At 38.3% G+C, this 23,429-nt stretch overlaps 1 protein-coding gene across 5 annotated transcripts in view; it reads left to right on the top strand.

The window, feature by feature from the left end:
* The first annotated feature begins 6,343 nt into the window (after window positions 1-6,343).
* Window positions 6,344-23,429, top strand: part of LOC121325903 (zinc finger homeobox protein 3-like) — a 133,376-nt gene continuing 116,290 nt past the window's right edge. For all 5 annotated transcript variants that reach the window (XM_041268977.1, XM_041268980.1, XM_041268979.1 and 2 more), the window contains exon 1: window positions 6,344-6,788. The gene's annotated coding sequence lies outside the window, so the exon portion shown is untranslated. The remainder of the gene's footprint in view (window positions 6,789-23,429) is intronic.

Here is a 23,429-nt window from a genome sequence, read left to right as displayed (position 1 = left end):
GTTTTACTTTCAATGCGCAATGTTTAATGTTAGACATGGGCAGCAAAAGCCTATTATTTTCGTGCATATGTATTTGCATGCATATACATTTCTTAGATTTCAAATGTAAATATTGATATGTTCATCTTTACACATATATTTTTCTTTTAACTATTTTTCAAGCAATTATTTTGAATGATACTTTGAACGTTTTGGTTATGGTACCAGATTAATATTGCATTTTGTGAAATACAAACAACAGCGAACATGCATTTACTGTAGGTTAGTATAAATATAAAGCTGTATAAATATCATTTTTTCTGTCTTAAATCTAAAGATTTTATGGAAACACTGACCTATTGTTATATTTTCCTTTAGAAAGCGTGCCCTCTATTAATTTTGCACACATACAATTTTACCTGCAGGCCTGTTAAGCACTGTCTCGTGCAGTCAGTTTCTATACAATGATATGTTTATGGATTCTCATGACTTTAGTGCATAGCGACAGGGATACCGTTTGGATTTTCTAAAAATCAGAATGTTAAAATTCCATCCCTCGATGTGCATACATGCAAATCAACCGCCGCTTGCCCACCCAGACTAGTGTAGTGGCATGTAAAACAGATGCAGCACATAAATGAGTTGTCAATGCTGGGCTTGGACAGCGGGCGAGAATTAAACGAAGGCAGGTTTAAATATTATTTTCTTGATCCCTTTGGCCAAAGTGAACATAAGAGGGCGCTGCCATTGCACCTGGTGGCTACATGGATGCAATATATTCTGTCCCACCATCTTCAACCACGCAGCCGGACAATAGCAGTGCTACGTTATCGCAATGCAATTATATATACTTTAATAGTTTGGGGGGGAGGGTCCATTTAGCAATTCAGATACTTCATTTACCTGAGGTGAATATATATCGGCCAATTCTAGATTGTATTATCAAATGCAAAAAATATGCATGCCAACAACGAAAAACTCCACCTGTTCGTCTAAAATAGATAGATAGATAGATAGATAGATAGATAGATAGATAGATAGATAGATAGATAATGTGCGTTTAAACTATGTTATCCCGCCTTTATTCTAGGCACATTATGTGGTACATTTTGTTTTCCCAAGAGATGAGGAAGTCAGTATGCGTGCCTAGTTTAAGTAGCAAATATTAATACAAAATATCCCTAAATCCTTAACATTTTAATAATCGTAATCGTTTTATTAAGTTGCGGGGCAATAGCCGTCTGGTTCTTTCATCTCAAAATTCTTGCACTCAACTCTCATTTCCGCGCAATGCAGGGCTTTGTGCATTATTGTTGTTTTATTATTTTTATTCTGGGATGGCACGCGCGGTACAGGCGCCGCAGATAAAAAAAAATAAAATAAAACTGGGCCTGCATAATATTACAGACCAAATAATAAAAGCAGACCCATTTCTTCGAGTCTCCTGGTTATTAAAGCCAGCAGCGGGTTGCATTCCTCCTGAAATTGAAAGGGACACACGGACAGAAAGGGTGCACATATGCCAACTTGAACAGCAAGCATCAATGCCATTACTTCATCAGCCTTAAATTAGTCTTATGCAAACCAATATCTGCTAAAGATGTAAACCGTTTCCAGACTACAACAACATACTACTACATTATTATTGTACTTCTTTTGTTTTCTTGAGGAATACTTTTAGAAAGGTTTCTGCACTCAGCTATCCGCAGCGTTAAATTCAAACCCTTTTACGTCATGGGTAGTTTCTATGGATAAACTTTATGCCGCCACTCTGTTTCATTTATCTCGGGTAGGCTCGGTACATTTTTTTCTCATTTAAACTTGAGTCACCACACAGTTTTGTGTCAAATGTCTGATTAGAACGACATCGTTTGTGTTTAACATACACTGTATTTGCCTTTTCGTTATCAAACACAGCAACAGCGCTGTAGAACTTGGGTGAAAAAAAGACCATTCATACGTCTATGCTGAATGTGCTAACGTTAAGATGTGCGTGTTTTATATGCATTTTCTTTTTTCTTTTTTTTCTGTGGGTTGTGCTACAAATATATTTGGGACATACCTTTGCGCGTGTAACTCACTGTAAAAACATTTGCGCTCAGTATCGATTTTAATGTTATCTTAGGCCTGCTGTTCGCTGCAGGTTTAATACAGGTACATGTGAATTGTAAGCGTCGATGCTATTCTTAAATTTGTATTTTTTATTTTTATTTTTTCGTTTTTACAAATGGTCATTGAGATCAGGCCTGCTTTGTCTGTTTTAAATCTTTAATAATTGTCAGGGCACGCATTGTTAGCGAAGATTCTCCTTTCTGTTTTTCTCGCCAGAGTTTCGGTATGCTAGAAGCAAAGGCAAAATTGAGCAGGCTATCCTGCCTACTGTCTCTCTCTCTCTCTTATCCTTCGTTTCCATCAAGAGTCGGTCTCAGAAGGAGCCATATTTTCTTATATTTTCCAGTGTCAGTTGTTAACTCGTCCGAGGAACGGCTCCTCTCTCTCTCTCTCTCTCTCTCATCTCCCTCCTCTCGTAGAGGGAGAGATTAAGTGAGAGAGCAGGAGAGAGAGGGGGTGAGATGGGGCTCTCTCGCTCCTCTCTCTCTCTCTCTCTCTCTCTCTCTCTCTCTCTCTCTCTCTCTCTCTCTCTCTCTCTCTCTCCACGCGCCCCACTCACACAGTCTCTTTATGATCTCAGTGCCCCTCTTACTCCACTTGCACTCTATTTTCTAGCCATTCATTTTTACAATCTCCTCTTCCCAGGAGATCAGACACATCGCAAATCCTGGAGATCCCCTGTCTGCTTTTCACAGCTCACTATAATGTGATCTCTGTCTCAAGCACAATTATTACACCCTATGGTTGTATACACGTGAATGTATACCTGCACACACATTCAGAGTAATGCATATATACACAGCATGCATACGCTACATGTGGTACATACATACACACATACAAACACATATTCAAACACACTGCTGTACCGTGTATACATACATACAGTATTCAATATTCTTACTTTGACAGTATTTGAAACTGCACTTAAGCCTAGTGCTGTGATGTATATTTATTTTAAGTATGGTGTTATTTATCTAACCCACTGGATTCTGTGGTTCTGTTGGGGTTTTTTTTTGTTTTTTTTTTTGTTTTGTTTTGTTTTTTGTTTGTTATAACAAATATACATTCAGGCCTAAAATGTATTCTAAGGTAATGATTTATACACGATAACGCTTTATTTACCAAACCTTATTTCCTTTCGTGTGCGTTGTGTTGTGTGGTATATAATCTAAACCAGATGCAGGCCTCTTAAAAAACGGCATTCAGTTTTTAGGAAAATATGTAAAGATGCTGTAAAATGCATATCCCAATGTATCCAATCTAAATTTTTAATTTGATTATTACCTATTACTATTATTTTGTCATGGAATAGACTGGAAACTTTAAAAAGCAATTTTTTCATGCAAAAAAATCAACCCTATTACAATTATCAGGGTGATATTACAAATAAATAATTGTAATATTATGAAAACATGCATGTAAAGTGTGTTGCCCACAAATTTAGTTTAGTAAACAGCCATTCTAGTTAATATTACCACTTGTGGGGTTATTGAAATTTTAAAAAGTGATACAATACGATGCAAAACCATGTCTTAAAATGAACACAGCAGTGGGTTTGATCATGGATGACACAGGTTGTTTTATGACAACTGTTTTTGTTTCCTTATTCAAACACATGAGCATTGTTTTGAACTTACTCTTGTATTGCGTTATTCACGCATTTGGATATATAATGCAATGTCCATTGAAGGTATTAAACACATTTAAATGGTCTGTATACTTTAAAATAGACATTTAATCAGTTGGAACATTTTTTACAACTCCGGATAAATTGATACAATTCCGTAACATATAAATCAAACAATACCCTCACTTTTACAAATGCATACTGTACAAAACTTACCACTTCTGATTTTACTTTTATTGTTGTAATGGTGGGTGGTGGGTGGGGGGGGGGGGGGGGGGGGGGGGGGGGGGGGGGGGGGGGGGGGGGGGCGTGTGTGTGTGGGGTGTGGTGTGGTGTGTGTGTGTGTGTGTGTGTGTGTGTGTGTTTGGGGGGGGTGTTGTGTGTGTGTGGGGGCGCAATAATAATGTCCTGCTTTTATAGTGTTTCTCGTGGATAGCGCTGCGGGCCATAACAAAAACTACAATGACAAAAAAAGAAATCGGTTGTAATGATTGTTTTTTTTTTCATCTAAAAGATACAAACGGGTTACTCGAATAAACATATTATGGGGGGGGGGGGGGGGGTGGGGGGGGGGGGGGGGGGGAGGGGGCGGGGGGGGGAGGGGGTGTAGGCGTGTGAGTGCAGCTCCTAAAAGATACAAAAGGGGGTCTATCGGGAGCTCAGTTAAACATATTGCTGTTGTTACTGTTTTTTCTTTAGCCCAACATTAATGAAAGTAAATAGTCCGAATCAGGGAGTATTTGTAATTGTTAAAAGGGAGATTCGTAACCCCAAACAAAAGCTAATCCGAGAGGAGAGTCGAGTGTGTCAAGAGAGGGGAATGAACACCACCACGTGGTGGGGTGGGGGTGGGGGGGGGGGGGGGGGGGGGGGGAGAAATTTTGTCCGTTTCTAAAGGGGATCAAAAATGGAATTATCAACATGGAATTATCATGACAAAGGGGACATTGGGACCCTCATAAAGGTTCACTCTCCAGCAATAATCTTTCTAGTTTCGGGACAATCTAGTTGTTTTTACATTTGAAAAATAAGTGGTGTTCAAAAACAAAAAGAAAAAAAAAAAGAAAAAACGTGATGTATCTCAAAGATCTTTACTACAGTTGTATCTATTGATCAAACGCCACCCGTGTGAACGCAAGCGCTTGAATGACACCGTTTATCGGGAAAATATATAAAATCTAAAAGGGGGAAAACAAAACCTTCCCTCTTTTATAAGATTTATTTTGCTGAACATATGTTATTTACACCTTTTTGCAATTAATTTAATGTAATTAGAATTAAGAAAATACTAATTCTAAATTAAGCATTTGCTGAATTTTAACTGTTCACAACTGTAACAGTTGTAAATCACATGCAATTTTAATTGTGTGCTGATTTAGTCCTGCATTGCATGAACCTAAACTGATGTGCAGTAAAGGGCTATTAAAGAGCAGGATAACAGCGTATTTTTTCTCACTTTTAAAAACTCCCCTGAACCCCTCTCTCTTGTAAATCTAATCTCTGCAGGTTACACAAACTCGAGGGTTATCTGACTGCAAATAACACTAAGCCTTGCCCTGCACCAAGTTGGTAAGGGATTTAGCTAACGCGTACTATAAATACACACCAGGAAGTTTGAGGCTTGCTTTTGTGTTGTTTTATCACAGCTTACACTGTCTGTTCTGTAAAATACATTCTCATCTGTGTTTATTTATTTATATCAGTAGTGAATGGTTGAACTTTCTATCTTCTTTATGCGAACCCGAATCCCACATGAAAGTTACTTCAAAGTCTGAAACCCCAAAAGGGGGAAAAAAAAGTTTGACTCCCAGCCTTTTTATTTCGAATCGGTTCAGACAATAACACGTTCTTGCATTTGCGAATGAAACTTTTTAAATTCATATCCATTATACACCATGTTTATGTCTCACACATCGCCATTCCTGTTTTCTACATCTCCGTATAACACACTGTCTTAATATATCTAAAGAAACATTATTATGTCCAGTATCTGCATCTACCCACTTACCCCTTATCTCGAAACTGTATGTTTAATATATATTATAATCCGAACAAAATATGAATGCATATACACCACGTTTTATGTATTTATTTATTTTAATAGTTTTATTTTTGTTCACCTTAAAACACACACACACACACATCTATCCTCTGGTATATGTAATGTGTATTTCTTATATTACCAACTAGAACGCAAAAAACCCCAAACAAACAAAAGTATATATTTCAAGCTGATTATACCATATAGTATTTTTTTTATTAAATAAAAATAAAAAGGTCGACTTGAATTCATTATGTAATCATTTTCGATCTTTATAATAAAAGAAAGCGAACTGAATGACAACAAAAGATTGCTAGCTGTTCAGTAGCATTTCACATACCCGTTAGCATTTAACTTTACTTTGGTGTCTGTGTTTTTGTACACCAAACTCCAAGCATTTCAGTTCCGCTATCCTAAATTCCCAATATTCAATTCCTGATCATGACTTCTCCCTTTTTCCTCCTCTCTATCTATCCATCCATCCATCCCTCCTTCCCTCCCTCCGTCCCTCTCTCTCTCTCTTTCTCCCTCCCTCCCTCCGTCCGTCCGTCCGTCCGTCCGTCCGTCTCTCTCTCTCTCTCTCTCTCTCTCTCTCTCTCTCTCTCTCTCTCTCTCTCTCTCTCTCCTTTGCTGAATCTTATTGATCCAGAAGGTGGCTAATTAGCCCTTCCCGTCGTGCCTGTGTAATGAAGCACATGCGCACTGAATTAATCACAGCCATTTTTTGCAGGAAACTAATTAGCAGGAATAAAGATCCAAAGAGTTTTTTTCTTTTCAATCATCAGATCTCACTTTCACCTCTTCCTCTCTCCCTCCAACACAAGACACATCGCCTGCTTTGCATCTAAATTATTTTTATATACCTCTTACAACTAGTGCTTCTTTTTTACATTCAAACAACAATGATCTTTCTTTTACCACCCTAAATGCAAACTGACCAAAAGGGACTGCCTTGATGGGATCTTTAGCCAAACCGTCTCAATACTGGATTAAAAAGCGAGGATCACAAAGCGCCAGCAAAAAATTGTAAGTTTCAACTTTGTTTTTTTCTCCTGTCTCCGATTATTATTATTATTTTGTGTTGAGTCTTACACTAACACGGCAGGTTTGTTCGCATGTACCCCATTTCCATTACATTGTACGAGTGTTGATTATTCTCTAAAACGGCAGAATGAATAGGCGATCGCAAGTTTTTTTTTTTTTTTTCAATGTAATTTGTTCATTTATGTTGTGTTTTATTCGTATCGTTACCTGTGTTTACATCTGGATACGTCCTGGTTCCTCTCAGGGCTTGGGAGAAAAACGGAGAAAGACATAGCGATTCCTTTTAAATATTGCAGGGGAAAAAAGAGATTTTGAAACAAAACGTGCATTTTTTTGTGGGTACAAAAAGTAAAAACAATGACAACAGAATACAGATTTAGAGGAAGATCGCGGAAGAAAGAGGTTGTGCTGAGCGGAGCGGGATCTGCTCATGCTCGTACCCAGGAAAGGAGCACATTATTCCAGCGTGCGGGTCTGTCTGTGTCCGGCGAAAGGGAAACGTCGTATGTTTCTCTACTTTAGCAAATCTGGCAGCCTTTCTGTACTCTTCTTTATTGTTCACCCCCATCTTCCCACGTTTGTACGGTCCTGGTTTCTGGAAGCTGAATTCACTTTCAAAGTCCTTTTTGTTTTTTAGTGGTGGATGTTTTTGTCCGCTGTGTTGTTTATTTGGAACAGTACTTTTTTTTCTCTCTCGCTCTCTTCAGTTTGTATTTATTTTTATTCCTTTTTGGATGTTGTGAAGGCTTGTTCATGTCGATTCTTGAAGATTCCCTGCCGGTCACATGTAAATCGATTGACGTGTGTGGTTTTTTTTTTCTTTTTTTTTTTTTTTTTTTTTTTTTTTTGTGGGGGGGTTTAAAACGGAGCCCGGGTCTCCTTCACTCCGGAGACCGGAGAGCGCAGAGCCGAGCACGGAGGGAGTGCGGGGAGCGGAAAAAAGGACAGTCGTGGGGAAAGGTCTAGGGAGAAATAACAGCTAACAGTCACACACTATGTGGGATTATATTTTTAAAAAAGGGGAAAAATATTTTTTCTTAAAAAATGGAACACTGGAATGAAATGTTGACTAAGAACGGAAGGAAGGATAGGTCAAATGACGAATGAAAAACAAATACTACTACTAATTGTAACATATTGTTTAAAATATCATACAAAGCGACGTTAATGGCGTAAAACATAATGAGGATAAATCGGGGAATTAATATTTTTTTCGGTGGGGTGCACAAAAAAAAAAAAAAAACCTACTATATGTAGCGTAAAAAATACAAAGCGAAAGTTTCCAAAAATGTAATTGAAGGGAGACTTGCGATAGTAACATAGGGATAGTGGGAAGTAGAGACAGACAGGCATGCGTGGTTTGAGAAAGAGAACGAGGTGTCTCTCAGAGATAAGGACTGGCAGACACTGGTGAAAGAGGAAGTAAATGCGCCCCCCCCCCCCCCCCCCCCATATAAACAAATAAACAAACAAACATACATACATACATACATACATGCACACATACATACGTACACACCTACCTACTGTACAATAGCAGAACAAGATAGGAGATAGAATTAGGAGAGATACAGCTCCAGACAGAGAAAGGGATGTGTTTTTTGGAGGCGGTAGAGATAGAGAGGGAGATGGCTGAGGGGAAGCAGTTTGCAAGTGGGGATTGGGATGTGTGCCTGGGCTTGGAGGAATGAGAGAAGGGGGGAGGCTTGGAGTCCAGGGGGTCAGACAGCAAGAAACAGGGGACCAGGGGTCATGGAGTGAGAGGGAGAGGAAGAAAGAAAGAGACAGAGCAGCCAGAGGGAAGAGAGAAGAGGAATCAAGGGGGTCGCTGCAAACATGCAGCAATGGGATTGAAGAAATAAGGGATCTGAGGGGTCAGGAATGGAGAGACATTACATCCTGGGGATGGATAGATAGATAGGTAGATAGACAGATAGATACAGAGGGATGGAGAGGAGAGGGGGGCGCAAGGTAGAAGGGGGTCAAATAACAAGGGGTTGCAAAGAAGAGGGATCATACGAGAGGTCAGAAAAACAAGGCGAGATTCCAGGACCTTCACAACTTGGCCTCACACAAAAGGGGCAAAGGGGGGGGGGGGGCGATCATCCATTCACATAGGCAGGCAGGCAGGCCAGCAGATTAATCCAAAAAAGAACCTAAACCGAAAGGAATCTTCTTCTTACAACACCCCAGTGTGGTCAATCCAATGGAGCTTTCTTCTGCTTCGTTGAGAGTGAAGTGCTTAATATTATTCACCAACTTGAGGGCAAGGAAAGAAGTCGTCATTTTTTTGAGAATAGGCAATTGGAGGGCTTTTTGTTTTAAGAGTGCCGGAGACTGGGTGGCTTTGTGTGTGTTTTTGTTTTTTTTTCTTTTGCTGGAAAGCAATATCAGCTGAAATCCTTTGGTCACCCTGTACTTTACAGTGTCTAAATAACTTTCAAAATACAGCAGCTGAGAAGAGACACAGAGCTGTTAATAATTACACAAAAAGGGATATAGCATCTAGTGTTACCCGTACCGCTGCAATTATTACTTCCGATTTCAGCTGTAAAAGAGACAGGGATCTGTTTATTAGGGCTGTTTGGTTCAGAGACTAGTAATGAGGTCACAATGGTATAATAATAAAAAAACAGAAGCATACTATCAATTGGAAGATTATTAGTAGTGCTATTGTTTGAGTTAAAATTGAACATCAATGTCAATTATTGCCATAATGGACAGTCTTTTCAGTTTTCTATGGGAAGTGCACTGTTAATTTATTTACATAACATTTAGAAAATGTAGTTTGACAAGTTGTTTTCAGCTTTTATGTGCATTTATATGTTAACATTTTTTTTTATTAGGTATTTTGTATTTTTTTTTTTTTTTTTTTTTTAACAATCTGGTCACCACATATGCACTTAGAAGCTGAGCAATAATAATAAAAAAAAAATCAAAGTCATTTTCAATGTTATGAAAATTAAAATGCATTATTATATTGATGAGTTAGTGATTTATTTTTTGATTATTCCGTTTATTTTTGCTGCATTTTCCCTACCTTTTCAATAATGTTTTAGATTTTATTCTTGCCATCGTAACGTTGAATCATTTTGTGTTACGCCATACAAACTAGAAAGCTGTATTTTAAAAAGGCAAGACACATAGCAGAAATTTAGTTTTGTTGTTTTCTATTCAGTTGTTTAAAATGCCTTTTATGATTATTGAAATAGATACTGTATGCTTTTGCTGTTTATATAAGCAGTTCATGGCTTATTGATGTGACTAGGAATCTTTAGCGAAGATTCAAAATTGCACTCTCTGTTCTCGACATCAGGTATTACTGTAGGTCACATATGTTATCTTAACTTGTTGGTTATAATTAGAGACGGATTATAGTGTCTGGAATTGCTATTACCACTTGATTAACCTATGCACTTCAAATACATGTTTTTTTTTTTTTTTTTAATAGATGTTTTAAATCGCAAATAAAAGCAAATACGCATAGCTGTGGACAATAGTTGGTTTATCTAATTTTTTTTGATTAGTCATTTAATTTGAATATTGCTGCTCATTTTGTAGTTGTGTAACATTAATGCTTTTACACTTGGATACAATGTAAAATGTGAAAGACCGTTTTTTCAAAGATAAGGATGACAGATAAAATATGTAAAAGGTCTGCTAAGTGACCAGGAGCAGAGCACAAAACATGGTCAGAAAGAGCGTCTTGCGTTGTGTTATGATTTCAAATGAGAATACAGTGATTATGAAAAGGATGATGAAATTAATAGACGATGATGATGATGATAAGAGGAAGTTTGGTACCTGAGCAAGTGTGAAAGCAGCGAGGATAAAACGGTGCATTTAAAATCAGACTGCAGAAAAGAACGATAGATTTTCCTCTTTAGTCTGTTTTAGGTTATTTTGACGACTATTATTATTATTATTATTATTATTATTATTATTGCTACTACTAATGTTACCATTCCTAAATGTCAAATTTGCAAACATCGTAATATATTATATTGTGTGTGTATATATATTACAATCAGAAATTAGGCAATACAAAAAAAGGCAAAAAAAATTACAATACATCTAATAAGAGCAATACTAAAAGCAAGGATGTGAAGATATAGGCCTCTTCAAGGGGGGGCTCTGTGTTTTATCCCCGTATCTAGATGGTCAGACATGGGAAGAGCAGTAAAGGAGAGGGGGGTGGGGGAACCATGGCCTGAAAGGTCAAAACCCATTGCTATTTGTATTCATTAAATTATTTATTTTTTAAATACAACCTTCAGTCAGCAAGTGTCCCATCTATTTACCTGTGTCTGTAATTAAACCCTTTTTTTAAAACTATAATAAATGCCAATATCCACCCTAACAAGCACAATTTTAGTTATTGTTAGGTCTGTTCAGTGAATGGCTGTGTATGTAGGCCTGGTTGGTGGTGTAAAGGTACATTAGCCTTCTGTCCAACTGCTCTTTTTCCTCTGTTTCCCTCCTTTTATTACACCTCTCTTTACCCCTTTTCCTTTTTTTAAATTCTTCATGCAGCTGTTTTTGTTCTTCTCCCTCTTCCCAGTCTTACGCACCACATGATCTGAGATAGTACAGAATCAAGTAGCAGGGTGTACCGATGCCGTCTTTGCTCATAGTGGAGGGGAAAATAAGGTTATCCGCTTAGCAGCAAGAGTAGGGGATCCAGTTACAGCATACGGTTTTGAATATGCAAGCAACTGCAGACTCGACCTGTTATTCCAGTTGTTACAAACTGAAAAATAATGGCGTACGTGTCAGGCTTGTCATTACAGAGAGAGAGGGGGACCTGTTTTAAAAAGGGGAGTTCGTCCAGTCCTACGCTCGGCTCTCCCAGACTGTGCTTTACCTGTCTCTGGTTGGTGAGGTTCAGTGCTACAGTGCTGCTATACAGACAAGACTTTCAAGCCTTGTCCTTCGCTAGGAGCTGGTTTCTAAACTTGTTTTTGTCGTTGTTCCTTTATCTCCTGGAAGTGAAGTTGGCAGGAATACTGTAGTTTGCTGTTACACAATGTGTTATCGTGTTCGTAATCACTAAATCATTGTGGTGAGGTTAGATTTACAATCTTGAAGTATGACAGGAGGGGGTGAAAATGGAAACCGGTGCCGCGTTTTTAACATATCTAATAGCTTATGATGTTACTGTTTTAAAGCGTATCTGAAAAAGATAATTCCCTTCTTTAGTGCTATACCTACCCTATATTGTAGCATATCCAAAATATATTTAAAAAAAATGTAGTTTATACATTTAAAAAATAAAATGACCATTTATCTATCTACATGTGTAAATACACTTGCTTTAAACAAGTTACTGAATTTGTATTTCTTTAAAACATACAATACAAATCTGATTAAATGCATCTACCCCACAGTTGTATTTTATATAATGTGTGAGACGGAGCGCTGCTTTGTAGCATACCTTGCAGTATATTAAAAATAAATGCTACTGTATTTGTTTCATTTAGGGAACTAAATATTAAACAATCCCTCCTCCAGATATGTATTTTCAATTCATAATATACCAATTAATCTGTATGCAATATTTATTATCTCTGTCTATATATGTGTGTGTAATATATACCTTAACATTTTCAGGTATTTTAGTATTTTTTTACAATACCCTATTACAATATAACTGAATATTCACTTATTTTTAGGGTAGGCTATACATCCATATAATCTACACGATATGTAATAAAATTAGTGGCTGATAAATAACAGCTGGCATGATCAGTCCCACAGATTGATCGATTTTCAAAGGTCACGATTTAAGTGATTTTTTTTATTTATTTTTTTTTGAGCGTTGGAGTTTGACGGAGGGTGGAGGATTTCTGAGGTCTGGTCCTGTTCGCCCTGTGGGTGGGTGGGGGGTGGTTGCCCCATGAGCTTGTTACCCCCTTCAGCCTTAAAGACCAGCTAGTTGGCCCTTTTTAAAATGTGTATTTTCCATCACAAAAGATGGAATGCATTGAGGGTGTAAAGACAGTTGGTAGAGATCCCCCCCTCTTTCTGACGACCTCGCGCTGCAGGGACAATACTCCAAGGCCCCGTCCCTGTGACTCTGACATCGATTCAGGTGGGGGCGAAACAGTGACTCTGCCAGCCAGCCGTCAGCCTCTCTTCAGTCTGCATTTCCATATTATTTATTTATTTATTTATTTGTCTGTTATGTAACTGGAAACTCCAAAGCATTAAAAATTCAGAAGTACAAGCTGATTTTAATGCAGCCTTATTAGAGGCTATGGGCGACGGGTGACTGGGGCTTTCAAGGGTTTCTTTTGGGCGACACTGGCATAGAAAAAGCATAGGTCTGAGTTCAACACACAGCAGCTTCACCAATTCAGGCAGCTTACAGCACTGCTTTTGTACAAGAGAAATGTACAGTGTCAAGAAATACACTGAGTACATGTAGATAGTGCAGTGTCTGTATAATTAGTATAGATGTATATTATTAATGTGTGTAAATATTTGAATCCTATGTATATTTATTTGTTAGGCTTTGTATTGTATAGCCTTTCATTTTGAATTAAACAGTTCTTTTTTATGATTTCTTAATTATACAGGGTACTGCACATGTGTCTAATAAAGTATAAGACATTCTCAGTTTAGACGATTGTTTCCAGCCAGTCTGTTTGGTTCAAGGCCACAGTACCTACATGTGGTGTGTTTTTTGTTTCTCCTGTTTTGAGTTTTTCATATATTTATTGATCGCAGTGTGGTATATTAATAAACAAGAGGGTTTTTGTTGTATATGCATTTTTAAAAGAAACAAATGTAACGGTAGTGATTTTTTAAGTAGAGTACTGCAGTTAAAAATAATAATAATAATTATAAAAATCGTTTTGGTTTTGATTTTTAGAATTGTACTGTAAAAAAAGTGGAGGTGTAAGGGAGTGATTTAGAATTTTACAGGTTAGAAACGAAAGGCTAAAATTGTAGCGTACCCCAACATATACAACTTACACTGTGACATATGTTTTATAGTGCATGTCATGTCTTGATATACGGAATACATGTATAATTTATTTTCCTAAGAATGTTATGCTGTGGTATTGTATGAACAAAAAAATGATGTTTCCAGAAACATAGTGACCCACCGTGATAATTTTAAATGAGGTTGGTGATGGAGAATAAACCTAGATTTGGCAGTTGGTGGACTAGACGCAATGGATTGCAGTTCCTGTCAAGGCCAGGGCTCGGCTGGGTAATAAGGACAGACATTAAAGGAGGGGGTGGGGTTACTGTAGACAAGTATTTTACAGAGAGGTTCTGTAGAGGACATGGCCAGTGACAATAATAAAACTGCCAATGAATGATGGGGCTTTACAAAACAGTGTTTTGTAGATCTGTGTATGTGTGAGTGTTAAAGATTTCTTATTATTTAGTATTTATAAGTTGTATTTATTTCTTTTAAACGATTATTTAGAGGTTTATGAGACTGTAGTTCATTGTAATTTGTGTCAGTATTTTTTAAGATGTGTTTTAATGTACCCCTGTGTGTTGGTTTTGTGTGTCGGCATGTGTGTGTGTGTGTGTTTTCCCCTGGCTGTCCTGTGAGCTGGAATGTAGAGTGTGGGTATGTAGGACCCCATCAGCCCCATGCCATTTCCTCTCTGTGTACAGCTTATCCTCTTCAGGATTAAAGGGAGAAAAAGAAGAAAAGAGCGATTCGTAGCCCCCTCCTTCATCAAAAAAAAAAAAGTCTTCCAACAACAAGTGCGATTCTCTTGCAAATGTGTGGCCGACTTGAGCAGTCCCCTGCTGGGCGAGCAGAGCAACCACTTTTCCCTTGCGCCCTCCCTCTGCCTAGCCTCCCCATTCAGACAAGCGCCTCGTCCTGGCCTTGCTGTTGCCTGTGCCCTTGTTTTCCTTAATTTATGCTCAAACAATAATTGCAAGGTTGCAAGGTCCCCCTTTTATTAGGGAAGGGGTGAGTATGGGGGGGGGGGGGGGGGGGTAAAAAGAGAGCCTTGACGGAAAATGACAAATCGTTGTAGGCCGGTCGAACTGAGCAGAAGGAAGCTGTTTACGAAAACATATATCATTTTATTTTTATTTTTAAAGAGTAGCTCGGACTGTGTTTGGCAGCTTTTTTTTGCCCACAGTATTCAATCCCCCCTCCATCCTGTTTCAAGTGGCAGGGACTCTGGGAAGCCAGTTAAAAGCCAGGCTAACCCCTTTGTCCCTGCAGCCCACTCCATTGTTGCGGGAGAATTGAGCTCGGTGGCCCACACTTGACCACAGCAAAGCAATAAAATGGCCTCTAAGTGCTGCTGCTTTTCCAGGGCTTTTTGTTGTTGACGGGCTGCGTGCGTGCGCATGTGTGGATGTACTTTAGATATGAACTGTACAATGACATCTAACTGACATTTTTATAACTTCAATTTTTATAATGCATGTCGTTGTTTTGAGAAAACACCATTTTAATTACTGTGAATACCCAAAAAAACATTTCATTTTTTGTCTTCTGGCCATGGGGTTGTGGAAATTGCCTAATGTTTGTTCTATGTGGAAGCTGTTTGTGATGTTTGATTTTATGTATATTATTACAATATGACCTTGCCTTGAAAGTGTTTTTGAAAAGTGTGTATGTATGTATATATATGTGTGTGTGTGTGTGTGTGTGTGTGTGTGTGTGTGTGTGTGTGTGTGTGTGTGTATATATATATATATATATATATATATATATATATTGGGATTTTAAATACAGAAATGTCTTTTTTTTTTAATCAGTAATTTACAAGGGAAGTACTTGCTTTATTACAAAAATAATTAATTAAAGTTGAGTCAGTATGCAAGTGCATTTTTTTGTTTATGTACACTTGTTCTTCCCTTAGCACATTAAACAGAAGTAGATGTTTGCTAGTATGAAAACTATTTGAAGCTGGCAGTGCATTGTTTCATTAATTGTAACACAAATATGCAAATAAAAACAAGTAGGTACTTAAAAACATTCAAGTAGGGGATACAATGATTGGGTTGCAGCAAACCAACCTGTATTATGACTTTTATATACCAGCAGCAATGCAATCCATATACAAAAAACAAACCATTCAAATGCAATTGTTTGTTTATTTTTCATAGAGTAAGGATAGACCTATGGCTGCTGTCTAATTGCCACTGTCCCTTGCCCCTCCTGTTGTAGCTTTACTGGGTAGTTCTGCCAGGTGTCTCACAGGCTGTACATTAATTGCCCTGCCCTGCCCAAATTACATTTGACATTTTCTTAGCAATGAAATTATAACATTTTAGCACAGTGTCTGGGACAGTGTCTCTTCTTGGGTTGTCTAGGATTGCAGCAGGCATACTGGGAGACCTGAAATCCAGTCAGGAGGACTGTAGATGTCAGGCTTAGCTTGGCTCGGAGAGGGGCAGCAGCAGCATTGCGCTCTCGCACACTCGCTCGCTCACACAGGGAGACAGTGGGATTCAAACAGACCTTCTGCTTCAGTTTTGTCTTACACATGCCCCCTCCGTGTTGTATTGTATGCTTTGCTGGGAACTGACTGTGCACTGAGCTTCAGAGACACCCCCCACCCCCTCTGCTACACTCCCTTACAAGTGAGGAAGATGGGGGGCAAAAGGGAGCCGTGGAATAAGGGTTTTCCTCCCTTAGGAATTTACGTACATACTAAGGCCAAAAGTTTTGCATCGCCTAGAACTATATGAAGATAATTTTGATATTTTATTTAACAAGAAAAAGTCTACTGGAAGCCATAATAATTGTACATTATTTCATGTTCTATTTTGAAATGTCACAATATTCAATTTGTCAGTTTTTTGTTAATTAAATGGAAAACTACAAAGCGGTATGTAATTCATTATGTAACAGTATTCAGCATTCAGCTAGTATTCAGCATTCAGCTAGTTTCATTCAATTTGTTAATTCTATAGGGTGATGCAACACTTTTGATCATAGCTGTACATGTTGTGCATACCCAGGTACATACAAACATATAGTTTACTGTAGCAGTGCGTACAATACTTTTGCTTCAAAATACTTTTGACCAGGTGGCTATTGTATCTTCAATGTCTTATCCAGTGGGATATTGATTTGCACTATACACCAGCCTAAAAAATAAAAAAAAAATTAAAAAAAAAAGCTATTTTGTGTTATGTGGCTAATTTTAGTTTCCCACAGAAATATGTTTTGCATTATCACCTTGTATTTGAGTGTGCTTGAGGTCTTAAAAAATAAATAAAAAATTGAGGTTAGAAAAGGCATCTTTTATATTGTGTGTGTCATTTAGTTTGCGTGCATGTTTTAGTGTGTAAGAACAACAGACGTGGGCATTCGAGTGTTTGTGTGTCACCAGTAACTGATTACAAACACAATGTCTGACATTCAACAGCCTTGTAGGGGCTGGATTCATAGTGTGGATTTCAGAAGTGTGCCAAAACAAATTGTGTACATTTTTAATAGCTTTTTTAGCAGCCTTCTAAACAAGCTGCCTGAATCGTAGTATGTTAAAGCCACATTGCCCAGCCAGGGTGAATGGTGTAACGTCAGCTGTCTGTTGATGTTACTAAATATTTAGACTTTTCCAGACAACTCATTTCAGCAGCCATATAAAAAAAATGCCTTTGCCATTCATGTAATTTCAGTTGAGTTAAAGCATACTAGCTTTCTGGTGCTGCCAAAGTATCCTTAGCTATGGAAATACTCCCAGTTCAGAAAGTTTGCTGCTGACCTCCCTTGAGGGGTTAGTTTAGTGCTTTCATATTAGAAGAGTTGCCAGCTCTCTCTCTCTCTATCTCATATGTGCGCGCACACATTAACTGTCTTTCACAAGCTGTTTGTCACAGTCCTTGGTGTGTGTTATTTTTTAACCAGAATCCTAGTGTGGAGAATCCCAGGCGTGGTTGTCTGCTTCTTGTCCTGACGCCTCCCCATCCTCTCCCTGAGACGAGCAGGCATACACCTCCTTGCCTCTTTTGGTCCTTTTAAAATGTCAAACAAAAATAAATACTGCAATAGGAAGATCTAATACAAAGTTACAGGTAAATGATCTCAGGTCTCCCAACTTTTTCCATTAGCATTTGCAAACTCCACAAATCCATACCCAACCAACGCCCCTTTACCCCCCACAAGCAATTAGTAGGTGTATGAGTATAACAGGTTCTATTACAAGGTAATACCATTGACCTTATAAGTACTTCAGATGTGTTTTTACTTTCGTGGTGGTTTGAATTTGAGTACATTTACAATGGGGTTTGATTTTGTTGTGTGTTGTTTTTTTTGTTTTTTGTTTAAACTGGGGTAATTGGATCAGCTCTTATCCTGTCACACAGTCATAGGATAAGTGACAAATCACTACTGCAGACAAATAAAATAGAATTACCTACTTGTTCTAAAAATTGCAGAACATAATAATAATAATAATAATAATAATAATAATAATAATAATAATAATGATAATAATAAATCCTCTTAAGTAACTGATTCCTATTTATTTCAGTCCAATCTACGTTGTTTCTAAAATTTGCTGTAAATCACTTATTTTACACAGGGCCTTATTTCTTATCAACTTACAACTGTCCTGCATTGGCCAAGCATTGCAGGCTGACATCTCAACAAGGACTAATTTAACCATACAGCTCTGTAGAACAATAACCGCGTCTGTGTATCAAGCCTGTCTCTTGTCACTGTGCATTCTGCCTTTCTGTGGGAGCATCTCCGAGGCAGCCCTCTTTGGATTACAGCGGAGATTTTCCATTCAAATTTGTAAGGCTGCTAATTGATTTGAATAGAGAGGCCTGTTTGTTAACATTCTGGAGTTGTACATGGAAGCGCATTAGCATTGCCAGCTAATCAGTACCTAAAACCAAGCCCTGGGGATTGAAGGGATTGGCAACACCAAGACCTGAACTGAGTTTGAAGTGCCCGCGAGTTTATTCAATCCAGTTTTTAAAACGTGTATCAATTTAAATATTGACACTGTTTTTTTTTTTTTTTGAGGCAAAGGATGCAGTTAAAGAATTAATTCAAAGATCTGTAGCAAATCTTCAAAAATATTTTGCAATAGACTTTAGTGTGGTTTTCTAGTTCTCTTTCATTCTGACTGTGATGAAGTCGTTTATTTTTGCTCCCACACTATAGACCCCCTTGTTGTGCAGCAGGCATCCTCAAAAAGGCTCCTTCACCTACCTGTTAGCTATTCCAGACCGGTTTATATGGAAACCCAGGACACAGAACATATTCTGAACAGGCCCAAGTGCACAGTTGCGGACCCTGTAGGAGTTCTCTGCCTTCCTGGGCAGTGGGGATTCATGCTCCCCCCACTGTCGCACCACCGCCAGAGGGGAGAGGTGGAGCTGACACTGCTAATCACTGTGCCTTGTGCCAGCGTGTTTAACACTTGCTTGTAAGCATTTTTTATATGCAAATGAAAACAGCCAATTGCCTAGTTAATTACAGCAGCCCAATTGTGTCTGTGCCAATGAGGAAGAGGAGGCAGCAGCTAAGGCAACATTCCAGTCTCTTCTGGACTTCCCTGGTTTTGATTTTCATCTCTTTTATTGAGTTCACCCTTTTGTGTATCTTCTGTATATTCTTTTTTCTCGTTCCTTTTATTGTTTATCTGCTTGTTCTTTCTAGTCTTTTTAGAATTTATTTTCTTTGTAGTTTCATGGTTTTCCTCGCTGTCTAATTTTGATGCTACGGAAGGTGAAGGGCAATGGCACTAGCTGCAGTCATACACCGTGCAATAGAGCCTCTCCTCGGCGCTCTCAAACCTAACCTGCGCACCAGTGCAGAGCCTTTCTCAAATTGTGTCCACTGGCGACTCACAAACTCATTTTGCTTGTGACTACATTCATACCCAGGCCTCCAGAAGTGAAAGGGATGAAAAGCTAGATAATTATTCTGCTGAGCCACATTATTGTTATTCTTCAGCTAATTGTTCTTCCCATTCTTTATCACTGAAGCTCCCACTGGTCAGAGAAATCAGACTGTCAGCGCTTCTCTCTCCCACAATGAATGTTAAATTAATTACTCTGGGTGTTAAAAATGCATTTAGGTCACATTTTAATCTCATGCAAATTTATTGGCACACAGAAGCAAATATTAACTGTACAGCCACAGGGCAGCCATTGGCTAGGGATGAAGGTACAGTACTTCTTTTAACTGACAAATACAATCTGTTAACCAGTCTGCTGTAACCTCAACCCTCACAGAGCAAAGACAATCTGCCTGGATATTTAACAAAACTGAGTTTACCAGGAGTAGGTTTACACAGAGAAAAGAAATGCAGCACACATTTCAATCTACACAGTTTAATACAGCATATAACCACTTGGTTCAATTGTGAAGAGAAAAAAAAAATACTGTGTTTTTGAATTCACTTTGGAATGCAGGCACATTAACTAAATGTAGTTACAGTGTACTAATCTATACAACATTCATTTTACACACAATTATGTGATTGTTTGGATTAGTAACAAATGGCGCTACAGTGTAGTGTAGTTAATCCAGCTGTATTTTGAAGTTTTACCATTTGATTTGTTTCTTGGTCCTTAATAACACTCTTAAATTTAACTCTACCAGTTTTGTTTTTCATGCAGTTGAAACTTTAATGTACAGAACTCTAGATTCTGACATTTATCATAATGGTCTGAATTTTTGGTGCTGTTGGAACTTTTGAATAACAGTGCTTAATTAATATGCTTAATTGCCCAAAGGATTCGCTGTCCCTAAGATCAAAATCTCAGAATCCCAGTCTTCCCAGACCTGTTACTAGTCTCCAGGAAGGAAAACATTTCCTGTATTGCTTGGTTTGTTTATTTATTTAAAAACATGTTAACCAGTAAAAAGCTCATTGATATCTCTCTTAATTCCAAGTGTGTCCTGGCTGGATCACAGTGACGACATAACACTCGTACGCTTTAAAAACAAACCTGAGGACTACCAAGCAAGCTGAGTTGTCTCTGCAGACAACGGTGATCACGTAGTTCAGTGTATCTGTTGCTCATATTTTGATGTCGTAGCCCTGGAGTACCTAGCTCTTCCTGGGTCTAGAGAGGTTATGCTAAGATTATACAATGCCCCAGTTAGACCCCACCTAGAATACTGGGTGCAGTTTGGGTCAGCTCAGCTAGGCTGATCCCAGGACTATGACATGAGCGATGAGGAAAAGTTGAAATAATTGCATCTCTTCAGCTTAGAAAGCAGGGGAGGGAGTAAGAGGGACAGCATGAGAGAGCAACAGAGGGAGTAAGAGGGACAGCATGAGAGGGCAGGGGAGGGAGGGAGGGAGGGAGTAAGAGTTGAGGCACTGCTTTGGTACTTCACCTGTACAGCAGTTCATGCCATTAAAGTTCTGTTGAATGTAAACTTGGATAAGGAGAGGTTCAAACTTTGCGACCGGGCTGAGGAAGCAGGGGATCAAAGAGCCCAAGTGATTTAGCATGAACTCTGGCCCCTTACAAAAACAGCTGCTTCTTTCTGTCTCTCTCCATTCTTAATAGCTGATAGTGGGAAGAAAAATGATTCCTTTCATGTCTTGGGAAGCATAGAAACATCTTGGATTAGATTTAACAAGAGCTTTCTCCACTTCGGCACTTTTCTCCCTTAACCCCCCCCCCCCCCCCCCCCCCCCCCGTCTCTCTCACGCAAACCTCGTTTTTTTCTTTATTTAGTTCTCTCTCTATCTGCCCTCACTATCCTTCATTTCAAATTCAAAATCAAAAGGCCTTTTATTGACATGAAAATCTGCAAAGTTGGAACATCAAATATACAGAAATGTGAATGCCTCTCATCCCCTTTCATCATTCCCTCTAACCCTCTCATTTCTTTATCTCTTGGGTTCTCCTGCCCCTTCTCTCTTTCCTGTCTCCTCTTTTGCCCAGCTTGCTGTTCTCTCTCTCTCTCTCTCTCTCTCTCTCTCTCTCTCTCTCTCTCTCTCTCTCTTAAACTGACCAAGTTGCGAAAGGCATTCAGCCCCTAATCCGGGCTCCCTCCATCAGGAATGCAAATGGCTGTGATTGTGTGACCCGGTGGGGCCTCGCAACATCTGCAGGAGCTTCTGCTAACATTGGGAGGCTGTGCACTGTGCTGCAGGCTGCTTTGTGAGCTGCTGGAATTATCCCATTGTTTCGCTTCCTTCAGGTCTTTGAACATTTTTGAACATTAACCCTAGATTGCAGGAATTACACAGATGTCCTGGGAAAAGAGAAAAGGAAAAAAAATATAGATACTTTTATTATGCAGGGGTTAAGGCCTGATTCCAACTTTTCAAATTTCCATGTGTCCTGGTTTTTGTCTTTTTCATTTTTTTTTTATAAAGTTAAAGCATTTAAAAAAGTATTATAGCCAAGGCTTTACAATCATCAATTTTCTTACATTTTGATATCCCTGGCAAAGGGAGTATAGTTGAGGTGTCAGTTGGTTAGGATATTCCCCAAGTACACGTTACGGAAAATCGGGGGCTAAAAGGAGACGGCTGTCTTGAGTCCTGTTTATCCAGTCGGTAAATACTTTAACAACATTTCTTTACCATAAGCTACTATGACAATGATAAAATAAAAACATTATAATAATATTAAAAAAAAAAAAAAATATATATATATATATATATATATATATATATATATATATAATATAATAATTGCTATAAATTTCATCTATTAAGTGGTCATCTCATTTAATAGTCTCAGAATAATATTATTATTATGATTATAATATATATTATTATTATTAAATACGGTTTTTTCTGTGTACACATTACTGGGAACAGGAAGTATCTGATCCAGGACTTGATTTCCCAAGTGATGTACACAGAAGTTTATATAATGTTAGTGTTTTTATTCAAGAACAGCAGTGACCAACAGGAGTTGTAAAAGGGTGTGTGTGTGTGGGGAGGGGGCTTACAGAACACCAGTTCTGCCTATTGTTATCAAAGCCACAATTAATCATTACATTTGTGCAAGCAGGGGCACTGTTGCCATAGGGACCCAAATGATCCATACTGCTTTGCATATCAACAGAAAAGTTTACATTTGCTGGGGCCGAGCTCCTTTGCTCTGAGCAGCGAGGCTGGAATTGAACTTACTCTCCTATGTTTTTAAATTTTATATTTTCTAGAAATCTCTCAAATAAATAATTATCGGGGGGAAAAAAAACTGTAGAAAAAGTTTTCCTTTTGTGGATGAGGAAAGAAAGTTACAAGAAATAGATGTCTGCAATTGTTTATTAATTTTTTTATTTTTTTTGCAAAACTCAAATTGCGAATTCAGAAGTGTTCATATCCAGACAAGGAAAATTAATAGGTATTTTAGGCACCTTTAGCAATAATAACAATATTTGTCAATGAGCTTTTGGCATGATTCTTTAGAGAATTTTGACCATTCTTCAACGCAAAATTGTTTCAGTTCATTCATATTCCGAGGACTTCTCTTGTGCACAGCCTTCAACTCATACTAAAGATTCTCAGTCGAATTTAGATTGGGACTTTGACTAGGCCATTCCAGAACTTTGATTTTATTCTTTAACCATTCTGAAGTAGACTTTGATGTGTGGTTTGGATCGTTGTTGCGGTGAAACGTCCAGTTGCTCTTTAAACCAAGTTTTGTAGCAGAGGGTTTCAGATGATTGGCCAATACCTTTTGGTA

The sequence above is a fragment of the Polyodon spathula genome, chromosome 13 (genome assembly GCF_017654505.1).
Source record: "Polyodon spathula isolate WHYD16114869_AA chromosome 13, ASM1765450v1, whole genome shotgun sequence".
Lineage (NCBI taxonomy): Eukaryota > Metazoa > Chordata > Actinopteri > Acipenseriformes > Polyodontidae > Polyodon > Polyodon spathula.
The sequence above is the reverse complement of the archived record's forward strand: the minus strand, read 5'-3'. Positions and strand labels throughout refer to the sequence as shown.